The sequence below is a fragment of the Rhodnius prolixus genome, unplaced genomic scaffold, assembly GCF_049639745.1.
Source record: "Rhodnius prolixus isolate KJV_2025 unplaced genomic scaffold, Rpr scaffold_10, whole genome shotgun sequence".
NCBI classification, from domain to species: Eukaryota; Metazoa; Arthropoda; class Insecta; order Hemiptera; family Reduviidae; genus Rhodnius; species Rhodnius prolixus.
In genome coordinates, this window is record NW_027411615.1 from 8,580,936 (window position 1) to 8,599,000 (window position 18,065).

The window sequence follows — 18,065 nt, forward strand, 5'->3', positions numbered from 1 at the left end:
TTAAAAGTTTATAATAAAAAGAAAAAAGAGATCAAATTAATAACAATGTTGATCGGATGCGACATATTCCCTCTGAACCAAACTATTAATTTAGAAAAAATTGCAAGCTAAACAAAAGATAGTCTTTAGATTAAACTGGTTTAAATTATTTAGGAACAGGACTTCCGGAATTGTGACGTGTACTTCCGAAATAAGTTCTCTGTTCTCTTTACTATAAATTAAATTAATTCAAACGTCAAAATCTGTTGCGGCTCCTCCCGTTTCTGATTCAGGTAATGAGGTTTTTTCTGGTTGACCGGATTTTGACCCAAAACTTTATTTGTGACGTTCTCTGCTGGTATTTAATTCGAAATTTCTGTCGCGATTTTTCGTTTTTTGGGGGGGTTATGGTTAGGTAACACACGTTGTGATTGAGCCTCGAACTCCCTTGAGGAAGAGACAAGTAATATTGTTACTAAAAGTGTGTTACTTGAAATATCCCTTCTCCTTTGTTTTAAATAAAAGTTATTTTTTTATAACTTTTTTCTATTTTGGTGTTGGTAAGGGGTTGGAAAGTTAGGATTTATATGATCCAGCACAGTTGTGGGGGAAGGTTATTCAGTCCACAGTTTTTTAAAACCTTTTGTTATTAACCTGTACACAAATCTGCCATAGGGGTTTACATACCACTGGTGTTGTCCTAAAGCCCCTATCCTATTTGTTCCCCGTCAAGTAGTATCCCCCTATCTAGGGCTCATAAAAACCCTTTCTCCTGTAACCACTCGTATCCATTCTCTTTATGGTGTGCAGGTTTTCTCCTTCCACTCTTCACTGCAAATCAGATCATTTGTTGACTTTTTGTTTGTACATTTTGTATGGTTTTAATTTACGAATTCATTATCTCATTATTGTTATTTATTTTTTAGCTCAAGTATTTTTATCATATGTTTCTGACCAGCCATTTCCTAGATTCTATTGGATTATTTCTAAAACACTAATGAAAATTACAATTTAATGTTTTATCACAAAATAATTCAATTAAGAGGCAAACTTGATCAAACTCAATGACCAGTTTTAATTAATCGGATCAATTTATATCTCGGATAGCGCTTATAATGGACGTATAATTTATTTGCTGAAAGTTTAATTTTTTTTAAATTTTACATTATTGAAAAAAACAAGGCTGAAGGGGACGTAAAAAAAGAAGAAAATACACTGAAAGCTTTATATTAATGTATAAAACGAAATATAAGTATGATTTGTTGAACCTTTACGAAATCCATAAAACGATTAGTAATGTAATTAACGAAGGAGAAAATGACCATAGAAATGATTACTGTTTAGACATTTAACACACTATTTCAACGAAATATATGCAGAAGATGTGTTTCTCTTTGTAGTAAAGGTGTGGGGAGATAGAGATTTGTAGATAACGGAAGTATTTTGTCAAGAAAATTTTACAAACCGGATGGATTTCACCTTCGATGGCTTAATCTTTAGTAAAAAGTTTTATAACTTTATATTTTGTCATTTTTACAGAAAAATTTCATCTTTCGTCCTTCGAGAAAGGATTGATCTAGAATCAGGGGTCGGCAACCCGCTGCTCGCGAGCCGCATGCGGCTCTTTTATCCAAATTTTGTGACTCTTCAGCCTGTCCAAAATAAATTGTATATTTCAATTTTATTAAAATTTCATTTATTAAAGTAACGATACTTTTTCAAAAAGAATTTTAAATGTGATAGGTTTGAAATTGAATTGAATTATATTGAATTACAGTTCGTAATATATAGACTGCCGCCATTTTCATTCAAATACAGGTTTAGTTATTATGTATTCGTTTATTTACTTTGCAATATGTGGAAAATAAATATATAAAATTGTCAAAGTTTGGTGTTTTTCAACGTTATGCTTTTTCGTTCAGTTTTTGACGACCAACGCTTTTACCAATGTCCTACCGGACAGTTTTAAAACATTTAAATGTTATTGAATATCATAAAATAATTATTTGTGAATACAAATGATCTACAGAGTTTTTTTTTTTTTTTTTTTTTAATTTATTTTTGGCATTGGCTTTCGCCATACAGCCAGCATCGTCTAGGTGCTTATCACTAGAATATCACTCACTCTCCATTCTTACTTATAAATACATTCGCTACACACATTCATCCCTCTACTATATACAACTACTTACATAAACTACAGCTAATGGATGGATCAGTACTCTATATTCCTGCCATCCGAAATTAAAATCACGTAATCCTTCTCTAATCATTTTCTTCCATTCATTCTATAACTTTTAAATACATTCATATTTCATTGCTAGCTCTGCTATAGATTTAAGCACATATAAGTTGATGGAGAATATTATGTCTTCGTAGCGAAATGGTGCATCTAAATACCTGTATAAGTCGTCAAACATTCGTTTCCTTTCTACCACACAACGTGGACATATCATTATATGTTTGAAATCCTCCTCCTCATTGCAATCTACGCAAAGAGGAGAGGACCTTTTGTTGATCCTGTGTAGATACGATCCGCACAACGCGTGGTTCGCTCTCAATTCTGCTTATTGTCGTAACAACCCATTTATTAGTGACAGTTCCCTTAAACCATGGTTGTCTAGGTAACCATGGTTTAAGGGAACTGTCACTAATAAATGGGTTGTTACGACAATCTACAGAGTTTGTTTACACTATCATCCTTGCGGCTCTTGGTAAGATTTATTAAAATTATTAAAGAAGAAATGGCTCTCTACTTGAAATAGGTTGCCGGCCCCTGGTCTAGTTGGTAGGCTTCTCTGGAAGGTTACATTTCAGTTTAATGTACGGTTAAAACAATTCTGTAGCTTTATTTATTATTTATTTAATGATTTAAGGCGCTTCAACATCAGTACAATGCCGGCCTCCGGACAGTGTTCTCTAGTTAAGACAAATCTGTCCATTACCGGACAGTGAGCTGTAAGAAGCTCCCTAGGAAAAAAAAAAAAAAAAAAAAAATCTAAGGGGCCAACAGCTGGATTCGAACCCTTGGACTTCCGCGTGGGATTCCAATTCGCCAAACGCATGGCTAACAATCCACTCCTTTTGTACCGTTAATAGAATTAATTTTGACTCAACAATAAATAGATATGTGGAGATAGAAAATGCTTTGTATAAGTGAACTGATTTAATTCTGGGTCTTGCCTGGTGAACTTCAGGACCCCTTGAACTACGAGGGTCGTTTGAAAAGTCCGTGCAAAGTCAGAGAGATAGCACCACTGGCGCGTATCGAGGTTATGTTTAGTTAGTAGCATCTCTTGGAAGAACACACACCAAGTTTCAGCCAGATCGGTCTATTTCTTTGTGTTTGGCATTCGTTTGAATCGAGGAAGTCGAGTGATTTTCAAAAAATGGACGAAAAAGAATTTCGTGTCTTGATTAAACACTACTTTATGAAAGGCAAAACGCCTCAGGAGACTAAAGAGAAGCTTGATAAACATTATGGTGAGTCTGCACCTTCGATTAGAACAGTTTATAAGTGGTTTCAAAATTTTCGGAGTGGTCATATGGGCACAAGTGACGCTGAACGTTCTGGACGCCCTGTTGAGGTTACTACACCAGAAATCATTGATAAAATCCATGATATAGTGATGGATGACAGAAGAGTGAAGGTGCGTGAGATTGCTAGTGCTGTGGGCATCTCGAATGAACGGGTACATAATATTTTGCATGAACATTTGGACATGACAAAGCTATCCGCAAGATGGGTGCCGCGATTGCTCACGCTTGGCCAAAAACGAAATCGTGTGAAGTGTTGCAAGGACGGTTTGCAGCTGTTCCAGAAGAATCCGCAGGACTTTAAGCGTCGTTTCGTCACTGTGGATGAAACATGGATACATCACTACACTCCTGAGACCATAGAACAATCTAAACAATGGGTTACCAAGGGGGAATCTGCGCCAAAAAAGGCGAAGACCGTTCCTTCGGCCGGAAAGATTATGGCGACTGTCTTTTGGGATTCGCAAGGAATAATCCTCATCGACTATCTGGAAAAGGGTAAAACTATTACAGGTGCATATTATTCATCGTTATTGGACCGTTTGAAAACCGAGTTGCAAGAAAAACGCCCACAATTGGCCCACAAAAAAGTCCTTTTCCATCACGACAACGCACCAGCTCACATCTCAGCAGTTTTGGTCGCAAAATTAATGGAAATAGGGTTCCAACTCGTTTCACATCCCCCCTATTCTCCAGACTTGGCTCCCTCGGACTACTATTTGTTCCCGAATATGAAGAAATGGCTGGCGGGAAAAAGATTTTATTCAAACGAGGAGGTGATTGCAGAAACGAATGGCTATTTTTCAGACTTGGACAAAATCCTATTATTCGGAAGAGATCAACAAACTAGAGCAGCGTTGGACGAAGTGTATAAGCCTAAAAGGAGACTATGTTGAAAAATAAAAAAGGTTTACCCCAAAAAATTAAGTAGTTTTTATTTTTGCACGGACTTTTCAAACGACCCTCGTACTAACCCATTTTGATATTGACTAATATTAATACAAAATTCTTAAAACCTTTTAACTTAGTTTCATTGAAATATTAAAAAAAAAAAATTATATTAATTGTTTTAAAACCCATGCTGAAATTATTATTTAATCAGATAATAATTATTAATAATTAGATTTTTGCCCTAGAATGTTAATTATTTATAAAGTCTAACGCCGGTTGACAGTTTCCATTTCGACTGAGATGATGGTATAAGGATGGGTAGGGTCCATTAACCTGGCGGCACTTTGGTTGAATTTTGAGACAAAACTTTTGCACCGAGCTCGAAACACATTGCACTCTTATGCACCACCAAAAAAAAATCTAAATTCGCCAAGGAAAAGCCACAATAAGCAATTAAAGTTTTTTTCCCGCCAAAAAAAATTTGGCCGGATTTGATTGAAACTTACTTCATTATGTTAAGTACACTTTGCACTCCATTGCACCACTTAAAAAAATTCATTAACTTTAATAATTACGGAGATATGGCCATTCAAAAGATCAAAGGAATTTGCCGCAAACACTGAATTTCGAACCGCGACTTAGTATACAGGTAGAGGAGAGCTAGCACCAGCTAGAACCACAAAAAAAATCTAATAAAATATGCACACATTCAGAAATATAAGGAATTAAAGTGCTAAAAAAAGCATTAACTTGGCGGCACTTTGGTGGAATTTTGGGTAAAAAATTATTGCACCCTGCTCAGAACACTTTGCACTCCTATGCACCACCAATAAAAAAGCTAGCACCACCAAGGAAAAGCCTCAATTTTCCATTTAAAGTTCCGCGCGAAATTTAAATTCAAAAAAAATGAGTCTTATTTGCGGGAAAATTGGAGCGCTTTTTTCCAAAATAGCAAGTACTAGTATTAGAACAACTAGCCCCACACAGGAAATGCCAAAAATTAGCATATTTTCAAAGTAATTTACAAATTATTCGACCGATTTTCCCGCCAACTTACCTTTAACCGGAAGTGCTCTAAATTGAATTGAAACTCATCCTATTTTGTTCATGGTAGCTAGCACCAATATGCACCACAAAAAGAAATTTTGAATTTACACTAAAAGCTGATATATTGATAATAAAAGATGCACTGACAGACGTGACCATTAACTTTGCGGCACTTTGGTGGAATTTTGAGAAAAAAATTATTGCACCCAGCTCGAAACACTTTGCAATGCCAATAATAAGCCAGCAACACAACGGAAACTGTAAAAATTCACCAATTGTACGCCAAATATAACTTTAACCGGAAGTGCCCTAAATTGAATTGAAACTCATTCCATTTTGTTCGTGATAGCTAGCACCAATGTGCACCACAAAAAGAAATTTTGAATTTACACTAAAAGCTGAGATATTGATAATAAAAAATGCACTGACAGACGTGACCATTAACTTGGCGGCACTTTGGAGGAATTTTGGGTAAAAAATTATTGCACCCTGCTCAGAACACTTTGCACTCCTATGCACCACCAATAAAAAAGCTAGCACCACCAAGGAAAAGCCTCAATTTTCCATTTAAAGTTACGCGCGAAATTTAAATTCAAAAAAAAATGAGTTTAATTTGTGGGAAAATTGGAGCGCTTTTTTCCAAAATAGCAAGTACTAGTATTAGAACAACTAGCCCCACACAGGAAATGCCAAAAATTAGCATATTTTCAAAGTAATTTACAAATTATTCAACCGATTTTCCCGCCAACTTACCTTTAACCGGAAGTGCTCTAAATTGAATTGAAACTCATCCTATTTTGTTCATGGTAGCTAGCACCAATATGCACCACAAAAAGAAATTTTGAATTTACACTAAAAGCTGATATATTGATAATAAAAGATGCACTGACAGACGTGACCATTGACTTTGCGGCACTTTGGTGGAATTTTGAGAAAAAAATTATTGCACCCAGCTCGGAACACTTTGCAATGCCAATAATAAGCCAGCAACACAACGGAAACTGTAAAAATTCACCAATTGTACGCCAAATATAACTTTAACCGGAAGTGCCCTAAATTGAATTGAAACTCATTCCATTTTGTTCGTGATAGCTAGCACCAATGTGCACCACAAAAAGAAATTTTGAATTTACACTAAAAGCTGAGATATTGATAATAAAAGATGCACTGACAGACGTGACCATTAACTTTGCAGCACTTTGGTGGAGTTTTGAGAAAAAAATTATTGCACCCAGCTCGGAACACTTTGCAATGCCAATAATAAGCCAGCAACGCTACGGAAATGGTAAAAATTCACCAATTGTACGCCAAATATAACTTTAACCGGAAGTGCCCTAAATTGAATTGAAACTCATTCCATTTTGTTCGTGGTAGCTAGCACCAATGTGCACCACAAAAAGAAATTTTGAATTTACACTAAAAGCTGAGATATTGATAATAAAAGATGCACTGACAGACGTGACCATTAACTTGGCGGCACTTTGGTGGAATTTTGGGTAAAAAATTATTGCACCCTGCTCAGAACACTTTGCACTCCTATGCACCACCAATAAAAAAGCTAGCACCACCAAGGAAAAGCCTCAATTTTCCATTTAAAGTTACGCGCGAAATTTAAATTAAAAAAAAAATGAGTTTTATTTGTGGAAAAATTGGAGCGCTTTTTTCCAAATTAGCAAGTACTAGTATTAGAACCACTAGCCCCACACAGGAAATGCCAAAAATTAGCATATTTTCAAAGTAATTTACAAATTATTCAACCGATTTTCCCGCCAACTTACCATTAACTTGGCGGCACTTTGGTGGAATTTCGCGCGTAACTTTAAATGGAAAATTGAGGCTTTTCCTTGGTGGTGCTAGCTTTTTTATTGGTGGTGCATAGGAGTGCAAAGTGTTCCGAGCTGGGTGCAATAATTTTTTTTCTCAAAATTCCACCAAAATGTCGCCAAGTTAATGGTAAGTTGGCGGGAAAATCGGTTGAATAATTTGTAAATTACTTTGAAAATATGCTAATTTTTGGCATTTCCTGTGTGGGGCTAGAGGTTCTAATACTAGTACTTGCTATTTTGGAAAAAAGCGCTCCAATTTTCCCACAAATAAAACTCATTTTCTTTTAAATTTAAATTTCGCGCGTAACTTTAAATGGAAAATTGAGGCTTTTCCTTGGTGGTGCTAGCTTTTTTATTGGTGGTGCATAGGAGTGCAAAGTGTTCCGAGCTGGGTGAAATAATTTTTTTTCTCAAAATTCCACCAAAGTGCCGCCAAGTTAATGGTAAGTTGGCGGGAAAATCGGTTGAGTAATTTGTAAATTACTTTGAAAATATGCTAATTTTGGCATTTCCTGTGTGGGGCTAGTGGTTCTAATACTAGTACTTGCTATTTTGGAAAAAAGCGCTCCAATTTTCCCACAAATAAAACTCATTTTTTTTTAAATTTAAATTTCGCGCGTAGCTTTAAATGGAAAATTGAGGCTTTTCCTTGGTGGTGCTAGCTTTTTTATTGGAGGTGCATAGGAGTGCAAAGTGTTCCGAGCTGGGTGCAATAATTTTTTTTCTCAAAATTCCACCAAAGTGCCGCCAAGTTAATGGTAAGTTGGCGGGAAAATCGGTTGAATAATTTGTAAATTACTTTGAAAATATGCTAATTTTTGGCATTTCCTGTGTGGGGCTAGTTGTTCTAATACTAGTACTTGCTATTTTGAAAAAAAGCGCTCCAATTTTCCCACAAATTAAACTCATTTTTTTTTTAATTTAAATTTCGCGCGTAACTTTAAATGGAAAATTGAGGCTTTTCCTTGGTGGTGCTAGCTTTTTTATTGGTGGTGCATAGGAGTGCAAAGTGTTCTGAGCAGGGTGCAATAATTTTTTACCCAAAATTCCTCCAAAGTGCCGCCAAGTTAATGGTCACGTCTGTCAGTGCATTTTTTATTATCAATATCTCAGCTTTTAGTGTAAATTCAAAATTTCTTTTTGTGGTGCACATTGGTGCTAGCTATCACGAACAAAATGGAATGAGTTTCAATTCAATTTAGGGCACTTCCGGTTAAAGTTATATTTGGCGTACAATTGGTGAATTTTTACAGTTTCCGTTGTGTTGCTGGCTTATTATTGGCATTGCAAAGTGTTTCGAGCTGGGTGCAATAATTTTTTTCTCAAAATTCCACCAAAGTGCCGCAAAGTTAATGGTCACGTCTGTCAGTGCATCTTTTATTATCAATATATCAGCTTTTAGTGTAAATTCAAAATTTCTTTTTGTGGTGCATATTGGTGCTAGCTACCATGAACAAAATAGGATGAGTTTCAATTCAATTTAGAGCACTTCCGGTTAAAGGTAAGTTGGCGGGAAAATCGGTCGAATAATTTGTAAATTACTTTGAAAATATGCTAATTTTTGGCATTTCCTGTGTGGGGCTAGTTGTTCTAATACTAGTACTTGCTATTTTGGAAAAAAGCGCTCCAATTTTCCCGCAAATAAGACTCATTTTTTTTGAATTTAAATTTCGCGCGGAACTTTAAATGGAAAATTGAGGCTTTTCCTTGGTGGTGCTAGCTTTTTTATTGGTGGTGCATAGGAGTGCAAAGTGTTCTGAGCAGGGTGCAATAATTTTTTACCCAAAATTCCACCAAAGTGCCGCCAAGTTAATGCTTTTTTTAGCACTTTAATTCCTTATATTTCTGAATGTGTGCATATTTTATTAGATTTTTTTTGTGGTTCTAGCTGGTGCTAGCTCTCCTCTACCTGTATACTAAGTCGCGGTTCGAAATTCAGTGTTTGCGGCAAATTCCTTTGATCTTTTGAATGGCCATATCTCCGTAATTATTAAAGTTAATGAATTTTTTTAAGTGGTGCAATGGAGTGCAAAGTGTACTTAACATAATGAAGTAAGTTTCAATCAAATCCGGCCAAATTTTTTTTGGCGGGAAAAAAACTTTAATTGCTTATTGTGGCTTTTCCTTGGCGAATTTAGATTTTTTTTTGGTGGTGCATAAGAGTGCAATGTGTTTCGAGCTCGGTGCAAAAGTTTTGTCTCAAAATTCAACCAAAGTGCCGCCAGGTTAATGGACCCGGATGGGTAGGTGGTGGTAGGTACATAATTCTCAGTGCGCTTGGTTCTACTTGAATGCAAACTGCCTGAGTAGGGGATGACGAGTTGGGCTGGTTCTGTTAGGTCAGTCTCGTGGTCGCTGCCGGCCAAGTCACAACTATATCTGTAGTTTGTAGTCACCAAAGTTTACATTACATACACGAGTGTCGGTGTGTTTTGCCAGTTTTATTACTACTTATTTTAAATTCGTCTTTAAATATTCTTTTTTGTACATTCATGCGTGAGTTTTTCTATAATTTATTTATTTTAATAATTGACTAATATATTCATATTAATTTGAGCATATTAGAAGTTTAGAATTTTGCAAAAGTAAATTAATAATTTTTAAATAGAATTTACAGAAGATTTTGATAAAACATTAAAATTAATTATAAATGAAAATTATTTATTTTTAATTGAAAACAGTCTAAATTATATTTTTGCTCATTTTATCAATATCTGATGTAATTAATTTTATTAATTTGATTAAGTTAAGCTTAAATAACATTCTCCAAAGCTAGCCTTAATTTAATAAGCCATAATTTTAAGAATTATCTCGAGGTTATTAATCATAAATTCAGATCTAATACAATCTTAGATTGTCCTTCACACACATAAATAGCCGCGTTTAATTCAATAATTATTTTTCTTAAATATAAATTAATTAAATAACAATTTGAATTCCTTGACCATATTTTGTTGCTGTCTGTGTTGTTGTTGTTGTTGCATGTAATTGGTTAATTACTCTTGATTTCACCTTGTTGATCAGGTTAATTATTAGGGTTTAACAGTTTTGTAGTTAGTTGTTAATGAAATGTTATTAATTAATTTTTTTTAATTAATCTATTATAATTGAATTCAAAACTACTTTTCGTGAGCGTACAGATATTATAATGCAAACTTAGTCATATCTGTTATAAATCTGCATATATTGCGATACCAACAAACCTGTTGCAGAAAGTTGCAATCATTGGCTACTAACTTTTCCAGTTTTCTTTTATTTATTTTTTTTACTTTTCCATTGGTGATAATATTTCATTAACAAATGTCTGTAAGTATTTTTACTAATTTTAAATTACTCTCTTACAATGGAAATAGGTCGTTTTCTGTTCCTTAATTGGGAAATTGTAAAGCATAACAATAGGCTTTTTTCTTTTTTATTATATTTATTTTTTTTTAGTTATCGCTAATATAATATAAGCAATTATATCGTTAAATAATTTTGTCGTGTGTAATCTGAAGGTGTAATTAATGTCAATAGTAATTATGGTATGTTGTTTAAAAGCCTTTATGTTGATGTTTTCATTCCTATTTTCGGAGGAAAGCGAGGTTTCAAATTTTCAATATTTACTTTTCAATGGAAATTTATGAAAAATTTATGTTGAGGAAGAAAAATATTTTTTTTTTATCTCCTTTCGCTAAAAAGGGTTTATTCCCTAAAGGGCTAGAGTGCATTTCGATCAGATGTGCTCCCGAAGAATATAAGATATCAATACCAAACCCTGGGCTGAGCTTTGAGGAAACTCCGACCCAAGGATAGACAGTAGATTACTTGCCCCCAAACTTTGGGAATTGCTTGCGAGCTAATGTAAGAGTTGTGTTCAAGAAGATATCCCCACACCTTTGTTCATTAAAAACAAAATATTGTGATACTAAAATCTTACCCTTATTTCCTTTAAATTAGTGCTATTGACCAGTCACATACTTTTCCTAACGGTTCTGGTTAGGGTATTTCCAGCTTGGGGAAGACCCCAGAACTCACCATTAAAATGGCTAGGATATTCTGTTTTGGGATTTGTAGAATTGACGGGAGCCTTATCTTGTTTGTTGGAGCAATTATTTCCATTGCAAATTTCATGCGATCGCCTTCTTTGACTCTAGAAAGCGAGGTTCATCAGGAGAGCGTTCCTCATGGCACAGAACCATCATCTAGAAAAGTAGCTAAGAGATTCTAAATTACGAAACCCCATATTGAAAGTGCTGTGTACCCTTTTGGACCTACCTCATGGTAATTACTTCCTTTTTCGCCCATATATATACTTATATCTGTTTATTCCATCCTCTAAACCAAATATTTAATCTGAACAGAAGTTTTTCTTTTTTATATGAAAAGAAACACACGTAAACCCCAATCCCTAATAATTAATAATCCCATAATGTCGATAACTTTCCCCAAATTTCTACGGGACAATGTGCATTCAGCAGGCTTCTAGCAGACATCTGTTTCCGTTTAACAAATTTTTTATCTGCAAAGCATCACGGATTCCTATCCGTTTGTTCAACGAGAGTCTAACCTAATTTGCTACTCAAACTACATTCTGGGAGAGGGGTTGCTGCAGGTTTGACACGATCTATCATGGTTTTCACAACGCATTTGATGTAATCCTCCCATGGTTTGCTACTCAAAAACACCACTTGCGTGGTTAGCCACTATCCGCTACTATCTTGGTTTCCATCGTATTTCGTAGGGAAGAACACATTTCGTCAAGTGGAATCTTTAGTTAGGATATAAGGATCTAAGTTGAGACCTTGGTTGTTTCTGGCTTCCAATAAATGACTTTTCAGAAAGGTTTCGAAAATGCTAGATCTGTTTTTTTTTCCTCCAATGATTAGGAACTTTTACTGAGAATCATGCTGTTAGATCACCTCAGTGTGTTACGAAAAAGACCCAAATCACCTGAGTGGATTGGCCGAAGAAGACCTGCTTGGTGCTAAACATTAAGAAATGGGAGGTAATTACCTCCACTAAGAAGAAAAACACCTGTTTGGCCTTTTACACTCTGGTTTAGAGTAATTAAAGAACTCGAGGACTCTGTACAGAATTATCTCTTTATCATATACATACTTGGTACGTTAACTCTCCATCTTTCTCCATATTTGAATACTACACAATTCCATTCTTTCTGTTTTGATTTTTTTAAACTGATAATTATGCAACCTTTTTTTTGCAGAAGCTCTTTAATTTGTTATCTATGAACTTTTGTTTCACCAAAAAGATCAGTTCTTTGGATATATTCTGAACAAAGACAGCTTTTGCCATAATTATAAAATTATCTTATATCCAATTTATCCCTATTTTTATCTGTTTTTAAATTAAAAAGTGTTGAATGTAATACCGGGGTTATCCTTCATTTATTTTAAATTTTTCACCAAAAATCTCGTACATCCGAAAGAAGTAATGTAAAATTGTCAAGAACTTAACTTCAGCTTATGAAAAATTTTCATTTGTCTTTTCACTCTCTTCAGCAGGGGCAATTCCACACCATTCCTCCATGTCTTCTTGTCAATTCATTCAAGTCTTAGTGAAATTGTAAAATACTAGGGTCGTTTGAAAAGTCCGTGCAAAGTCAGAGAGATAGCACCATTGGCGCGTATCGAGGTTATGTTTAGTTAGTAGCATCTCTTGGAAGAACACACACCAAGTTTCACCCAGATCGGTCTATTTCTTTGTGTTTGGCATTCGTTTGAATCGAGGAAGTCGAGTGATTTTCAAAAAATGGACGAAAAAGAATTTAGTTGGGTTGATTAAACACTACTTTATGAAAGGCAAAACGCCTGAGGAGACTAAAGAGAAGCTTGATAAACATTATGGTGACTCTGCACCTTCCATTAGAACAGTTTATAAGTGGTTTCAAAATTTTCGGAGTGGCCATATGGGCACAAGTAACACTGAACGTTCTGGACGCCCTGTTGAGGTTACTACTCCAGAAATCATTGATAAAATCCATGATATGGTGATGGATGACAGAAGAGTGAAGGTGCGTGAGATTGCTAGTGCTGTGGGCATCTCGAATGAACGGGTACATAATATTTTGCATGAACATTTGGACATGACAAAGCTATCCGCAAGATGGGTGCCGCGAAAGGCTCACGCTTGACCAAAAACGAAATCGTGTGAAGTGTTGCAAGGACGGTTTGCAGCTGTTCCAGAAGAATCCGCAGGACTTTAAGCGTCGTTTCGTCACTGTGGATGAAACATGGATACATCACTACACTCCTGAGACCAAAGAACAATCTAAACAATGGGTTACCAAGGGGGAATCTGCGCCAAAAAAGGCGAAGACCGTTCCTTCGGCCGGAAAGATTATGGCGACTGTCTTTTGGGATTCGCAAGGAATAATCCTCATCGACTATCTGAAAAAGGGTAAAACTATTACAGGTGCATATTATTCATCGTTATTGGACCGTTTGAAAACCGTGCTGCAAGAAAAACGCCCACGATTGGCCCACAAAAATGTCCTTTTCCATCACGACAACGCACCAGCTCACACCTCAACAGTTGTAGTCGCAAAATTAATGGAAATAGGGTTCCAACTCGTTTCACATCCCCCCTATTCTCCAGACTTGGCTCCCTCGGACTACTATTTGTTCCCCAATATGAAGAAATGGCTGGCGGGAAAAAGATTTTATTCAAACGAGGAGGTGATTGCAGAAACGAATGGCTATTTTTCAGACTTGGACAAATCCTATTACTCGGAAGGGATTAACACACTAGAGCAGCGTTGGACGAAGTGTATAAGCCTAAAAGGAGACTATGTTGAAAAATAAAAAAGGTTTACCCCAAAAAACTAAGTAGTTTTTATTTTTGCACGGACTTTTCAAACGACCCTCGTATCCTCAATAAGAGCTAATTGGGATTCATCTCCCTCTATATCTTTTCTCTACACCAATTTCTTGGAATTAGGAGCTCTTTAAATAGAAATTTTTTAAATTATAATTAATATTATTTAAGTAAAATAAATCCTGAAAATCCTGATTATGATCCCAACATGTCATTAGCTTATGATTTACAATATGAGTTTAAAATTATTAATATAAAGTAATAGATGAAAATTTTAATTATTAGGTGATTTGAAAGTCTCAGAGTTTAGTAATCATGTTTTCCTTATTCATCTTGAATTTCTAAATTTAAATACGTTTTGGGAAGACTTGGTTTGCTTTTCTTTTCAGGCCATTCGCTTAATTTAGTTTTTTAATTCTTCCAATTCTGTTTTATGCTTACTCTTAGGGCTATAAGGATAATTGTAGGCCTATTAACTGGCCACTGCAGGCTCTGAAAACACATTCATCGCATTGGCCTGGCAGATGATAACCTTTGTAGGTTCTGCCAGGAAGAGGAGGAAACGGCACTGCACGAGTTGTTTCAGTGTGAGGTGCTTGTCTGGGCTAAGGATATTACTTCTCGGGGAGGAAAAACCAAGGCCTGAGAGCTTTACCCAGGAGCCACTCTCCAAAATTAAGATTCTGATTAAGCGGACGGGTCTGGAAGGTGAGCTCTAAAGTCCGGGAGCCACAATAGATCCATAAGGGTCGCGGTAGCGTAGGCCTTTTAAGGCCGCCCTAATTTAATCTATTCTATTCTATGCTTACTCTTGTAGAAGAAAAATGTGATTATTGCTTGGTTTCTTAGTTGTGCTGTTTTATCTTAGCTGTTTTTAAATCATCAATTCTATTGCGATTGACATAGTGTATCTTATATATTAACCTCTTTATTAAGTGAACAGGGAAAAAACTAGTTTGTTTTTTTTTAATTCTAATATAATTAATTTGGTATTGATTTTCATATTTACAATTTTGGCTAGCTTTTTGGCCCACTGCAGTGTTCATCTCAATTCGCTTCCCCTAATCAGTAAGTCTACATTCTTCGGTAATTCCTTGCAAGTTGGACAACTAGTGGATTTAGGGATGTTTAGAAACTGAGACGTAGAACTTGAATCTCACAGCTTCCGCGATATGGAAAACAAGGAGATGATGGAATTAATACCTAATAATGGAAATCCAATTTTGGATTTGGCAAAACCTCTTTTGGATCCATAGCTCTCCCAAAAATCTATAGAAATTCTTAGCATATTTCTTTTTGGTTTCATATGCAATTCAATACCATCAACTAATTCACAATTGATACGTCCTAAATCTTAGAGCATTCTAGCCACTGCTTTTCTCGATAGTTGAACTTTTGACCGTGTCCTTGATATAGGAAAAATTCTCGTTTCTTCAATCCATCATTTTTCAGAATAGATTTCACCATAAATTTTTCGGAAAAGCTTGAATTGTAAAGTAGTATTAGAGGTAAAAGAGGTAAGGAGTATTAGCGATTCACCGGATCGTTTTGTGATTGGAAGGATTTGATTTTGTTGATATTGGATGAGCTTTGGCTGAGCCCCAAAGTTCCATTCTGTAAGTCCTGAGTTTTTGAGAAACATTGTGCAGAATAAGTCGTTCCTTGTTGAGTTTAGATCGTTTGTCGAGTTGTTTGAATCCTCTGTTTCCGTTCATTTCGTTTAAGTCTAATATCTGGAATCCAGGTTTGGCGTTTGTCTGTTTGTAGAGTCCAAGGTACTTAGCTGTGGGAAGGGGAGTACTATTTAGGTAAATGACAGATGGAAGAATAATTTTCCTTTGGGGAAAATGCAAATTATATTTGTTTTTCTTAGGTATTGATAAAACCATCAATTTTTAATCAACGTTTCCTGAAAAGATTACACTGGGTTACCCCTCCGCGACCTTTCCTCAGTACTGCCATTTCCACTTTGGTTTAGCTAACAGAAATATTTTTTTAGGTATTAGATAACATTGTATTTCCTTTATCATATAAATTTTGTGAGATAGGTTTGTTTGGTCTAAATTATGAATTTATCTAGCAATTTTATTACGATTTAAAGGAGATAGACGTAACATTAATTGCTTTTAATTGATTATTAGAAGTTGAAGTTGTGGAAAGAAACGAGGAGCTCGTACATAAAATTGTAAGAGCGCCATTGTGTAGTGCATTATGGTCCATTTTCATCTGTTGACGGAGAAGCTGGGCCCAATCTTCTCCCTCGCTGTATTCGTGTATAACGGTTTAACTTGAGAATAATGTGCAAATTTCTTGTAACTTTTTTTTTTTATTTATTTTAGTAATCAAAGTAATAAAAAAAAATCAACTGTAAAAGCAAATTTACTGAATGGTTTTTCCCACTTTCCGCAATTTTCTCCCAAAATGGCTCCATAGATTTTTCTGGTTAAACTTTTAGCCTTTTAAATTACGCTTAATCAATTAATTATTATTAATATTATTTTAGATATTAACATTGAAACTGACGTAATAATGTTCACAGTTTTCTTCATCTAATTAACCTTCAGTTAAATTAGATCATCTTGATGTGAATTTAAATATCGTGTAAAAAAGAAAATTATTGCACTGATTGATGGACCTTTTTTTTAAAAAATAAGTAATTACTAATAAGTGCAATAAAGGATAATTATGTGCATGATTTCATTGAACTGCACTGTTTACGTGAAACCGGAAGCCGTATTTTTATATGAAATGGCTGTAAGAGTTAATAATAATATTAGGTACTGCAAAAGCCATGTGAAAATGATAAATTCATTTTTATCTCTATTTAAATTTATATATAACATAACATAATTCAGTTTTCAATTTACATGTTACCTTGATTTGCATTTTTTGGTTCTGTTTCTGTTTGATCATTGAGTCCAACATCATTAGATTAGCATCACTTTTCTTTCACTTTGTCAGAGAGAGCCCTTCTTTAATTCCACCACATCTGCTTACAGCTTCAATTCATCTTTTTAATACTGTTACAGGATAAAAGATAGTTTTGTTACAAATTTGTCAGTTTGTGTTGTAAAGTTTTGTTTTTTAATGCCCTGTATTTATTTAAGTTACCTATTTAATTGGGAATTTTGTTTTTTAAAGAATACGAGGTGTGGCCATTAAATAACGAGACTATTGCTGTAAAACATTTTATTTTAAATTTATACACATTTAGTTATTATCACCTTCAATATACACCCCGACTCTCCTATCCCTACAACGCTCCATGCGAATTTACCATTGTTCGAAACAGTGCTGGAAGTCTTTTTCTGCGAGCTCCTGCATGACGCGTGCCGCTTTTTCTTTCACACCTTCAATGGACTGAAATCATGTTCCTCTTAATGCAGATTTGACTTTAAGGGAACAGATAGAAGTCACATGGGGCCCAGGTCAGGCGAATAAGGCGGATGGCCTAAAACTGGGATGTTGTACTTAGCTAGAAACGTACGTCTTGTGACAGGCAATGCAGTGTGAGCCGGCGCGTTGTCTTGATGGAGAACCCCGTGACTTGTTCTTCCACAAATCGGGTCGTTTTTTTCCCTTACTCTTTCACGGAGTTGAGCAAGCACCTCGCGGTAGTAATGTTGTTTTAATTATAATCGATATTTTCATCCGTTTTTGGCCGTGGAAGGGCAACCCGGGCGGTCATCATCTCCGACGTCTTCTCAGCCATCTTGGAAACGCTTAAACCACTCAAAAACTTGCGCACGTGATTACCATTCATCGCCATAAACTTCTTTTAATAAAAGATAAGTTTCAGTAGCGGTTTTACCAAATTTTGATGTGAAATTTCACGACAATTCGTTGCTATACTACACATGTGTAGTATCATGTTTTCGGCAAAACGAAACTTACACCTCTTACACAAACGACGGTTTCGATCAGACAGATTTCTCTACAAACACGTGAGACGCTGCAATCGAAAGAGAA

General features: G+C 35.4%; 1 protein-coding gene across 3 annotated transcripts in view; it reads left to right on the plus strand.

Moving 5' to 3' along the window:
* LOC141456672 (mannosyl-oligosaccharide alpha-1,2-mannosidase IA-like) overlaps positions 1-18,065 on the plus strand; it is a 433,869-nt gene that overhangs the window by 211,287 nt on the left and 204,517 nt on the right. Inside the window, exon 1 of one of the 3 annotated variants that reach the window (XM_074132842.1) lies at positions 9,614-9,776. The exons of the other annotated variants lie outside the window; for them this stretch is intronic. The gene's annotated coding sequence lies outside the window, so the exon portion shown is untranslated. Of the gene's footprint in view, positions 1-9,613; positions 9,777-18,065 lie in introns of those variants that run through there. 3 annotated transcript variants of the gene reach the window in all.